Source organism: Equus caballus, chromosome 12, assembly GCF_041296265.1.
Source record: "Equus caballus isolate H_3958 breed thoroughbred chromosome 12, TB-T2T, whole genome shotgun sequence".
Classification (NCBI taxonomy): Eukaryota; Metazoa; Chordata; class Mammalia; order Perissodactyla; family Equidae; genus Equus; species Equus caballus.
The window spans coordinates 37,123,859-37,134,002 of NC_091695.1; the positions used below are offsets into that span (position 1 = coordinate 37,123,859).

Consider the following 10,144-nt stretch of genomic DNA (forward strand, 5'->3'; position numbering starts at 1 on the left):
ATCACACTCTGATTTCAAAATATCTACAAACCTATAGCAACCAAAACAGCATTGTATTGGCACAGAAATAGACACACACGACAATGGAACTGAATCAAGAGCCTAGAAATAAACCCACCCCTATATGGACAGATAATTTTCAACAAGGGAGCCAAGAGCATACAATGGAGAAAGGAGAATCTCTTCAATAAATGGTGTTGAGAAAACTGGACAGCCACATGCAAAAGAATGAATGTAGACCATTAGCTTACACCATGCACAAAAATCAACTCAAGATGGATTAAAGACTAGAAAGTAAGACCCAAAACATGAAACTTCTAGACGAAAACATAGGCAGTATGCTCTTTGACATTGTTCTTAGCAGCATGTTTTCAAGTACCGTGTCTGAACGGGCAAGGGAAACAAAAGAAAAAATAAACAAATGGGGCAACATCAAACTAAAAAGCTGCTTCACAGCAAAGGAAACCATCAACAAAACGAAAAGACAACCTAACAATTGGGAGAAGATATTTGCAAACCATATATCAATTAAGAGGTTAACATCCAAAATATACAAAGAACTCATACGTCTCGACAACAAAAATCCCAACAACTCGATAAAAAGTGGGCAAAAGATCTGAATAGAGATTTCTCCAAAGAAGATATACAGATAGCCAACAGGTACATGAAAACATGTTCAACATCATTAACTGTCAGGGAACTGCAAATCAAAACTACAATGAGATATCACCTCACTCTGATCGGAATGGCTATAATTAACAAGACAGGAAACGTCAAGTGTTGGAGAGGATGTGGGGAGAAGGGAACACTTGTACACTCCTGGTGAAGAGTGTAAACTGGTGCAGCCACTATGGAAAGCAGTATGGAATTTCCTCAGAAAATTAAGAATAGATCTACCATATGACCCAGCTATCCCACTGCTGGGTATTTAGCAAAAGAACTTGAAAACACAAACGCATAAAAAACGCATGCCTGTATTCATCACAGCATTATTCAAAATAATGAAGACTTGGACGTGACCTAGGTGACCATCAAGGGACGAATGGGTAAAGAAGATGTGGTATTTATACACAGTGGAATACTACTCAGCCGTAAGAAATGATGAAATCCAACCATTTGTGACAACATGGATGGACCTTGAGGGTGTTATGCTGAGTGAAATAAGTCAGAGGGAGAAAGTCAAATACCATATAATCTCACTCACAAGTAGAAGATTATCAACGACAAACACATAGAAACAGAGATTGGATTGGTGGTTGCTAGAGGGGAGAGCAAAAGGGGTGATTAGGCATACGTGTGGTGATAGATTATAATTAGTCTTTGGGTGGTGAACGTGATGTAATATACACAGAATTTGAAATATATTATCATGTACATCTGAAAGTTATACAATGTTATAATCCAATGTTACTGCAAGAAAAATTAAAAAAACACAAAAAAAGATTGATGTTAATTCTTGTTTAAATGTTGGTAGATTTCACCAGTAAAACCATCTTGTCCTTGGCTTTTCTTTTTTGGAAGGTTTTTAATTATGCATTCAATTTCCTTACTATCTGTAGGACTCTTCCTATTCTCTATTTATTTATGATCCAGTGTAGGTAGGTTGTGTGTTTCTAGAAGTGTGTCCATTTCATTTAGGTTACCTGATTTTTTGGGGGTAAAATTTTTCATATTACTCTCTTATAATCCTTGTATTATTACTGTAAAATTGGTAATAAAGTCTTCTCTTTTATTTCTAATTTTATTTTTTTTCAGTCTTCTTTTTGTCTTAGCTAATCTAGCTAAATTTTTGTCAGTTGTGTAGATCTTTTGAAGAACAAACTCTTGATTTCATTGATTCTCTCTAGTGTTTTTTTTTTTGATATTTGCCTTGTTTTGACTTTTCTGATTCCCATTCCTCTCTCCAAACTCTCTTCTCCATGGTATCCCTCAAAAGCACAGGCCTTAGAACCATGGCAGCTGTAAAAACCAGTAGCATAACAGGCTATGGAGTGGTTAGAAGAGGATTGGAAATCAAAAGCCTCATCCCCAGAAAATTGCCACTATTGGGTTTGCTTGACAACTATCTGGAAAAGCCCCACTCATAGATCTTCTCCTTATTCGATCCGACATAAGTTTCGTTCAGTGAAGGAAACCCTAATCCCAAGGTGTTTGTCAAAAGCAATCATCAGAATTGTTTAATTCACAGCTGTCAGAGGCAGTGGTAGCAATTGGGGCAATGAAAAAGCTAAATACAAAGAACTAAAAGAAAAAAAGCAGGAAGGCGGTACAAACAGGGAGCTTTAAAAAGTTCCTGATAGATCCCTGAAAATCTAGAAAGCCATGCATGTGTTCAGGGTTGTGTATATGTATAAGACCTAAGAAGTCCCTGGCTCCTCACTTTAAGGCTCTGTGCAAATAAGAAGGAAAGGTTAAGACACAGTTTTAAAATACTGAAGTTGCCCCAATGCATACACACACACACACACACACACACACACACACACAGCCTAACATAAAGGAATAAGAGACTTACATTTTAAGACTCTTAAGGATATCTGCTAAATCATTAGCTGGTCATTAAGTCAATCAAGCAGAAAGTCCAATGTCCACAGATTACAAAAAACACAGACTTCACAGAAGAGATCAAGGAGTCACTAAACAGATAAACAGAAAATAGCAAACAGGCAAACAAAAACCAGACAGCAGTCACAAGAATAATGAATCAGTGGATTGCGGTATTCTTTGAAAAGATCCACAAAATTGGAAAACCTTTAGCTAGACTGAACAAGAAAAATTCTGAGAAGAAATTACTAAAATCAGAAATGAAAAAGGGAACATGATTACCAACTGGGAAGAAATAAAAGAACTGTAAGGGAATTCTGGGAACAACTGTATGCCAATAAATTAGATAACTTAGATGAAATAGTCATATTCCTATAGAGACACTAACTAGTGAAACTCAATCAAGAAGAAATACAAAAGCTATATAGATCTATAACAAGAAATTAAATTAGGAATTTTAAAAATTTCCACAAAGAAAGCCCATGGCCATATGATTTCAATGGTGATTCTTTTAAGCATTTTAAAAAGAAATAACAACTTTTCTTCAAAGACTCTTTGAAAGATGAGAAGAAGGACACATGCCAATTCATTGTAAAAGAATGTAAAAGAACAAAGTTAGAGACTGCTTCACGCCAAACAAAATATTAACTCAAAATAGATCAAAGACCTAAATATAAGAGCTAAAAATAGAAAACTATTAGAAGAAAACAAAGGAGTTAGTCTTTGTGAACCTGGTTTAGCCAATGATTTCTTAACTATAAAAATAAAAGCTCAAGCAACCAAGAAAAACCCAACCAGATAAATCAGACTTCTTCAGAATTAGAAATTTTCCTACTCCAAAGGACACCACGAAGAAAGTGAGAAGACAACTCACAGAATGGGAGAAGATATTTGCAAATCTTATAGCTGATAAGGCACTAGTATCCAGAATATATAAAGAATTCATACAATTCAATTATAAAAAGGAAAAATAACCCAACTTAAAACGGGCAAAAAATTTGAATAGGTATGCCTTCAAAGAAAATAGTGTGCTAAACACATGAAAAAACTCTCAACATCATTTGTCATTAAAGAAATGTAAATGAAAACCACAGAAAGATATCACTTCACACCTACTAGAATGGAAAAAATAAAGACAGACATAAGAAGTGGTGGTGAGAATGTGGAGAAATTGAAACCATCAAATATTGATGCTGAGATAGAAAATTGGTGCAGCCACATTGGAAAACAGTTTGGCAGTAGCTCAAAACATTAAGGGCAGACTTAACATATGACCCAACAATTCCATTCCCAGGTAGATACCAAACAGAAATGAAAACATGTGTCCACATGAAAAGTTGATGCATTATGTTAGCAGTATTATCCAGAATGGCCAAAGGATGGAAACACACCAAATGTCCATCAGTTGATGAGTGAACAAATGTGCAAACCAAATAGTTCTTCCATTCACCAGACTAGTAGAGTGGATCTTCTTAAGCAAAGAGGCTCTGGAATTATACCACCTGGATTTAAATTCCAGCTTTGCCTCTCTTTATTCAAGCTACTTAATCTTGTGTTTCTAGAAGTCTATGCTGTAAATAATACTGCCTACTCCTTGTGGGAATTTAATAATGAGATTATGCATTTAAACCAGTGCATGTCACAAACCAAATACTAAATGCATATTAACTATTATTAGTGTTGTTACTACTGTTATTTAACCATTTCTTGGCTTTATAAATAAAACATAAACTTCTAATACTTCGCCATTCCAGGACATGCTAGAGAAGGATTTTATTCCTTACATCCTCTTGATCCACTTGGTTCCTGTCATAGGGGAGGTGGAGAGGCAGAGGAGAAGGACTTACATCATTTGTCAGAGCATGGTATTCATTGTGTCATATGATCAGTGGTTGAGGCTTCCTCTCTTTTGCAGTTTGTCTCAAAGATTGTTCAGAAAGGTCAGGGGTGTCCCCTGTTTTCTGCTCTCATGGAACAAGCTGCATACAAGACTACATAGAGGCAGGCCAGGTGACTCTCCTCTTTATCTATCAATCTGACCCAATGATAACTGGGTTTGTGAGATGGGTTACATATTACGTGTCATTGAGTAGGTGAGTTCAGACTTTTCTGTATACTTGAGCATCCCCAGAATGGAACCCAAGATCTCAGTTTAGAAAAAAGAGCATAAAATAGGTAGCTTTCTTTTTGACCTTCAATCTAATCCACATCCTCGAATCCAGTTTTTCCTGGCAGATCTGCCCCTCTGAACCTAATTTAAAGTCATTACAACAAATCACATAATTTGATCTTCATTTAGCGACTTGTTGCAGGGGGGTGTAGGGAAAATTTTCACTTCAAACATTAGAAGACATAAACAGAAGATATCTAGCCTTCTTTAACATTTTTGTTTCAAAAATTAGTAGTTCAATGAAAAGTATGTAGAGGAGATTATTTCAGAGTGCTACAATTAGTTCCTAATACAGAATGGCAAAAGCTAAAGGTCACAAGAACCATAAGAGGATTATGGGATTCCAAGTGTTTTTCTTAATGGAAGGCCCAACAACTTGCTCAGGTTTCCCTGATAAGAAACTTGGAAGTTTGTCATTGATGCCTTCTCTTACCCACACTCGATGTCCAAATTAATCATGTTCTTCAGGCCCTACACAATCATTTCAAATCTGGGCACTTCCGCCACAACCTCAGACTTAGCTATCATCCAATTTTTATCAAGAATATTGTCAAAACCTCTTAATGTTCTCCTGTGTCCACTTGTGAGCATGTATGTCCAGTTCATTCTCCACTTTGTAGGCAGAGTAATCATATTAAAGTGTAAAAATAATTCTCTCACCCTCCTCTCTAAAATCCTCCCTTGGCACGCCAGGGCCCTCACTGTAAAGTTAAAATGGGTAATGTCGTTGAAGGAGCAGCTCTGCTCCTTCAGCCCACATCCATTATCCTAATCTTACCTTGAATCTCTCTCTTTTGATTTTTGAAGCCACAAATACACTTGACTTATTTTAATACTTCCAGAGCAGTAATTTCATTCCTGTATGGCGGCTTTTGCACATGTTGAACCCCTTGCCAAGAATGTTCTGCCCCTGCCACAGACACCCTGAAACAACTAAAGCACCTCCCTTCCCCAGATTTGATCTCCTCACACACTGATAGTGCTTTACAGTTTCTGCCTTCTCTCAGGTACAACTCCCCACATCCTCCATTCCCCACACAGGGCTTACTCAACCTATGATGGTAAGGAGGAGTTTAAGAAATCTTAGGTATTTCTCTCTTACAGCATAGAGGCCAAAAGTGTTGTAAAGGTAAGTACTAATAATTCTTCTTAATCCAGCTGAAGGTTCTCTTTAGTTTACTTCTCTTTAAAGCAGAGGAACCTCTGCATTGACCTCTCAGACATCCCTTCAGACTGAGTGTTTATGAAATATAGGTCCAGTCATATCAAACATCTCTGATAGTTCTCCCTCTCTATACTTAATAAGATTGAGCTTCCCCAGAGCAGACACTATATTAAAATAATGCTTCCAAATGACTCTTCTGTTCTCTCCATAGTTCTGTGGTAACACATGTCAGGTCTTGGTCACTCAGACCTGGTGCTCTCTCTTTCTAAAAACCCTGACTAGAAGTTCATATAACTACTCCTACCTTCATACCATAGAAATCCATGTGTTAATTACCTCCAGAATGTAAATTCCCCAAGAAAAATAATTTGTTTTTATACTCTAGGGCTTAACTTTCCCGTATTCAAATATCAAGGAAACCAAAAGAACAGAGAATATTAGATAAAGATGAGGCACATTTCTCCCAGATTGGAGAAGACTTTGAATCTACTCTTATCCCATCATCTGTGAATTACATTGGGACATTGACGAGTACAGTGTCTTTTTGTTGTAGTTGTTGCTATTACAGATGTGGAGAAAGCTAGAAACCTCCCCTGTCTTCTTTGACTGCCTCCAATCTCCTTGTGGATCAGCACCAACAGCAATCTTTGGTTTTCTTATCTTTATGTCACCATTCCCCTCATGGGTCACAATTGCCAAGGAGGGACCATGAGGAGGGTGGTCTAAAGGGGCCACATCTCCTTCCTTGTCAAACCTATAAGATAGAATAGACGCGCATAAGGAGGCCTGAACTTGGGTGGTTTGGTGGAGGGTGATGATGGTAATGCAGAGACGGTTATCTGAGCAGAGAAAAGGTCTCTACTAGGAATCAAGAACCCTGGTTTCTACTCCTGGCTTTTTTACTACTTGTGTGACTGTTGGTTTGTTATTTGCCCTCTCTGGGTTTCCTTTACCTCTTGCTAGGAAAGAATGCATTGGGAACAATTGCCTTCAAGCTTCTTTGTGATCCCAAGAGTGCTAAGAATCTACAGTCTCTTTCATTAGCAAATTTCCTCATGAATATCTTCAGTTTTTACCTTTGGTGTCACATGAATTGTGCCAAAGATAGCTGGAGAAGTGACTCACGTCACAATCTATCTCAGGGCCTCCATAGGACTAGGGACCACACATTTACCCTACAAAATTTACACCAAATTCTGCATGTGGTAGATATTTTTGTAGATGTTAAATTAAAAATAATAATTCAGAAACAGAGAACAAAGACCATAGAGGACAGGATATTAAGAGTACATGAAATAATTAGTTGATAGTCAGAAATATCGATTTCAGTTTCCTGATAGCCTGGGGATTTAGAGAACAAAAGGAACTAAAACAACCTAATCCAGCATCAGGTGTTGGGAGCCTGTCCTTACCCCCGTCCTCTGCAGCAAACATTGTTCCCCCAAAGCCCAAACGTACATTTAAAGGTGCACTCAATCCACCCCAACCTAGAATACCAGCTTGTGCCATGGGAGGTCACCTCATCTTCTCTCATTCCACTCCCTGGGATCTTAGAACAAGTGGAGGTAGAAACCATCAGCCCAAAAGCCTAGGAAGGCATGTCCTTGGACCTACCTTTCTTCAAGCCAGCAACGTCTGCGGGTGTCTTATAAGTGCCAGAAACTCTAGGCAAGTACCTTCAGTCCAGGTACAATAACTTGTCCCCACTCCACACCTCTGCATTCCTCTTCTGGCAATTTGTCTGGTTGCCAAAGGTGGTGCTGAATATTTCTGAGTTGCACAATTAGTTCCTTTTTTAAATCGGATGTGCTAACTGAGCCTGTGTCCCTAGTATGGGTGTGGAAGTCTGTTGTGAAATTTGCTGAATGAGCAGTTACTCCCTCACAAAGTCTTTTATAGGAAAATAATAGGGGTTATTACCACTATTACTGGTATATCAGTGTATATGGTACATATCAGTGGAGATCAGTGGTTGAGGATTTATTGTATGTCAGACTCTGCTCAAAGGACTTTGTATACACGAACTAATTTAACGACATTTAAAAATCATTTGAAAAGCCACTTTTCACAATTTCACACATTCTCCTTGTCTCCCTGGAGACCTGTGTGTTGTTACTATATACATAACTTAAATGTATTGTTTGCATGAATTTCCACCAGTAGAGATGAATATCTGTAGAATGTCAACAAGTCTCTTGCATGGCAATAATTAATGTGGCACTTTTCTAAATCAAAGAGGAAGCTGGTATCATAGAAAGAGGCTTGCCTTTGCCTAAGACAAACCCAATACCAGTCACTTAGTGCGTGACTTTGTTATTTCTCTAAAGCTAAGATTCCTCATTTGCAACATAAAATCAATATTTACTTTATAGGGAGGAGGAAAGCAAAGTGGTGTTCAGTTCTCATTCATTCAACATTCTCTTAGAGAAAAACTGCCATCACCCAAGCAGTGTGCTATGTGCTGCAAATAAAATGGTGAAAAAGGATAGAGTGCCTGCCCTCGAGATTATGGGACATACACACAAGTAAACATACCATCATAATCCAGGAAAGCAGTTCTCTGTAAGGTAAACAAGAGTATTCTAAGAGAGCATATAGGGAGCTCAGTTAATCCACCCCTGGTGATGCAGAAAAGACTTCCTGGAGGAAGGGACATCTAACTAGAGACTTGCTGAATGAGTAAGAGGCAGACAAATTAAAGGACTGTTAGACAAAGGAGAGTAAGAGGTTTCCAGACAGAGTCAACAGAATGATGAAAAGCCATCTCTGTTTACTGGCATATTTTTAAAATTAAAGCACGATTCTTCCAATCATTATGGAACCAGACTTCCTCTCCCACTCTGCACAATTAGAAAATTGGAAAACATTTTAAACACTTGTGGGCATTGGACAGGAGTCAATGTAGGGCTTTCCACATTGAGAAAATGGAAACAAATGTAAATATAACAATTGTTCTGATTTTCTGCATGAAGGATCTTTCCAGACCATGGTCAAGGAGATGGATTCAAGGAGATGGATTCTGGATCTTATTGCACTGAGAAGATAGAGATCAGAGTTTTAAGGAGCTGAGGCAGCTGGAATTAGTGTGCAGAGAACCATAAAATAAGTAGCTATAGCAGAGACAGAGTTTCTGAAATCTGCAAGAAAGTCTTTTTAAATTTATTGTCAAATAATACACATTTACAGGCTGAAATTCCAAAAGTCCTATCAAAGAATAACCAGGTTCATTTACCTGCCACACAGGAAGGCCAATAACTGGAACGCCTGGCTAGCGGCAAGGAAAGATGTTTATTATAGAAAGGCAGCCAGACAAGGAGATGCGAGTTCATACTCAGATCCACCTCCTTGAAGGGAAAAAGGGAAAGATTTTTATCCGGGGTTTTAGGCAGAGAAACGGGACATGTAGCTTTGGGGCTGGAGTTCTAAGAATCCTCTGCACAGGAAGGACTGCTTTTCATATTTCTACATGGATCACATATGCAAATTTGGGGGGGTGTTCTCTGTGTTGCATGCAGTGGATTTCTAGTCTGTGCTGTCTAAAATTGACAACTGGTCATTTTAGCATCTCAATGCTCCTAGGTGATGCTTAGTCAGGTGGGGCTGGGGCTGTCTGCAACTGCTCTCTTATCAGTGGTCCTCCAGCTGTTCTGCAAAGCAAGCTCAGAAACTTTGGTTACTTTGTTTCCCACGTTAACCTTGTGGTTACAAGGCAGGATTTCACCCTAAACCAGGGAAATTGTAACTCCTTCATGCTCAGTTTTGTTATGCGTTAGTAATAAATCTAAACTAGCCAAAAGTCATAACAAGTCTAAACTCTCCCTATAAAAGCCTTAAAAAGTCTCAAAAGAATCAAACTGAACTTAACCGCCTGCCCAAAACAGGGCAATACTCTTTGATAAAAAGAAAATTTGAGCAGTCAACCACAAAATGTGACAATTTCCAGCATCCATTCAAAAATTATTATTCATGCCAAGAAGCAACCATATCACATCTGAATGGGAAGGAGGCAGTACCTGGACTTACTGTTTCCAATTTCATTTAATTGATTTTTGCTCTGTAATAAATCAAATGTACTTAATGAACATTCAGTAAATACCATGTGTTGCTCAATCACATATATGGCACTGGATGCAAATTTGATTAGGGTATAACCCTGCCCTGTAGGAAAGAGAATGACAGAGAAAGGGAAGAAAAGGAAGGTGAAGAGAGAGAGAGAAAATACAGGTTGTATCTGACCAGGATGTGATTCTTACTCTATGTGTATT

The 10,144-nt window shown here is 38.2% G+C and overlaps 1 protein-coding gene across 1 annotated transcript in view; it reads right to left on the reverse strand.

Annotated features, from left to right (window-relative positions):
• LOC100061296 (membrane-spanning 4-domains subfamily A member 4A) overlaps positions 1-7,627 on the reverse strand; it is a 34,686-nt gene extending 27,059 nt beyond the window's left edge. The window contains exon 1 of the mRNA XM_014729589.3: positions 7,494-7,627. The gene's annotated coding sequence lies outside the window, so the exon portion shown is untranslated. The remainder of the gene's footprint in view (positions 1-7,493) is intronic.
• Positions 7,628-10,144: the final 2,517 nt, after the last annotated feature.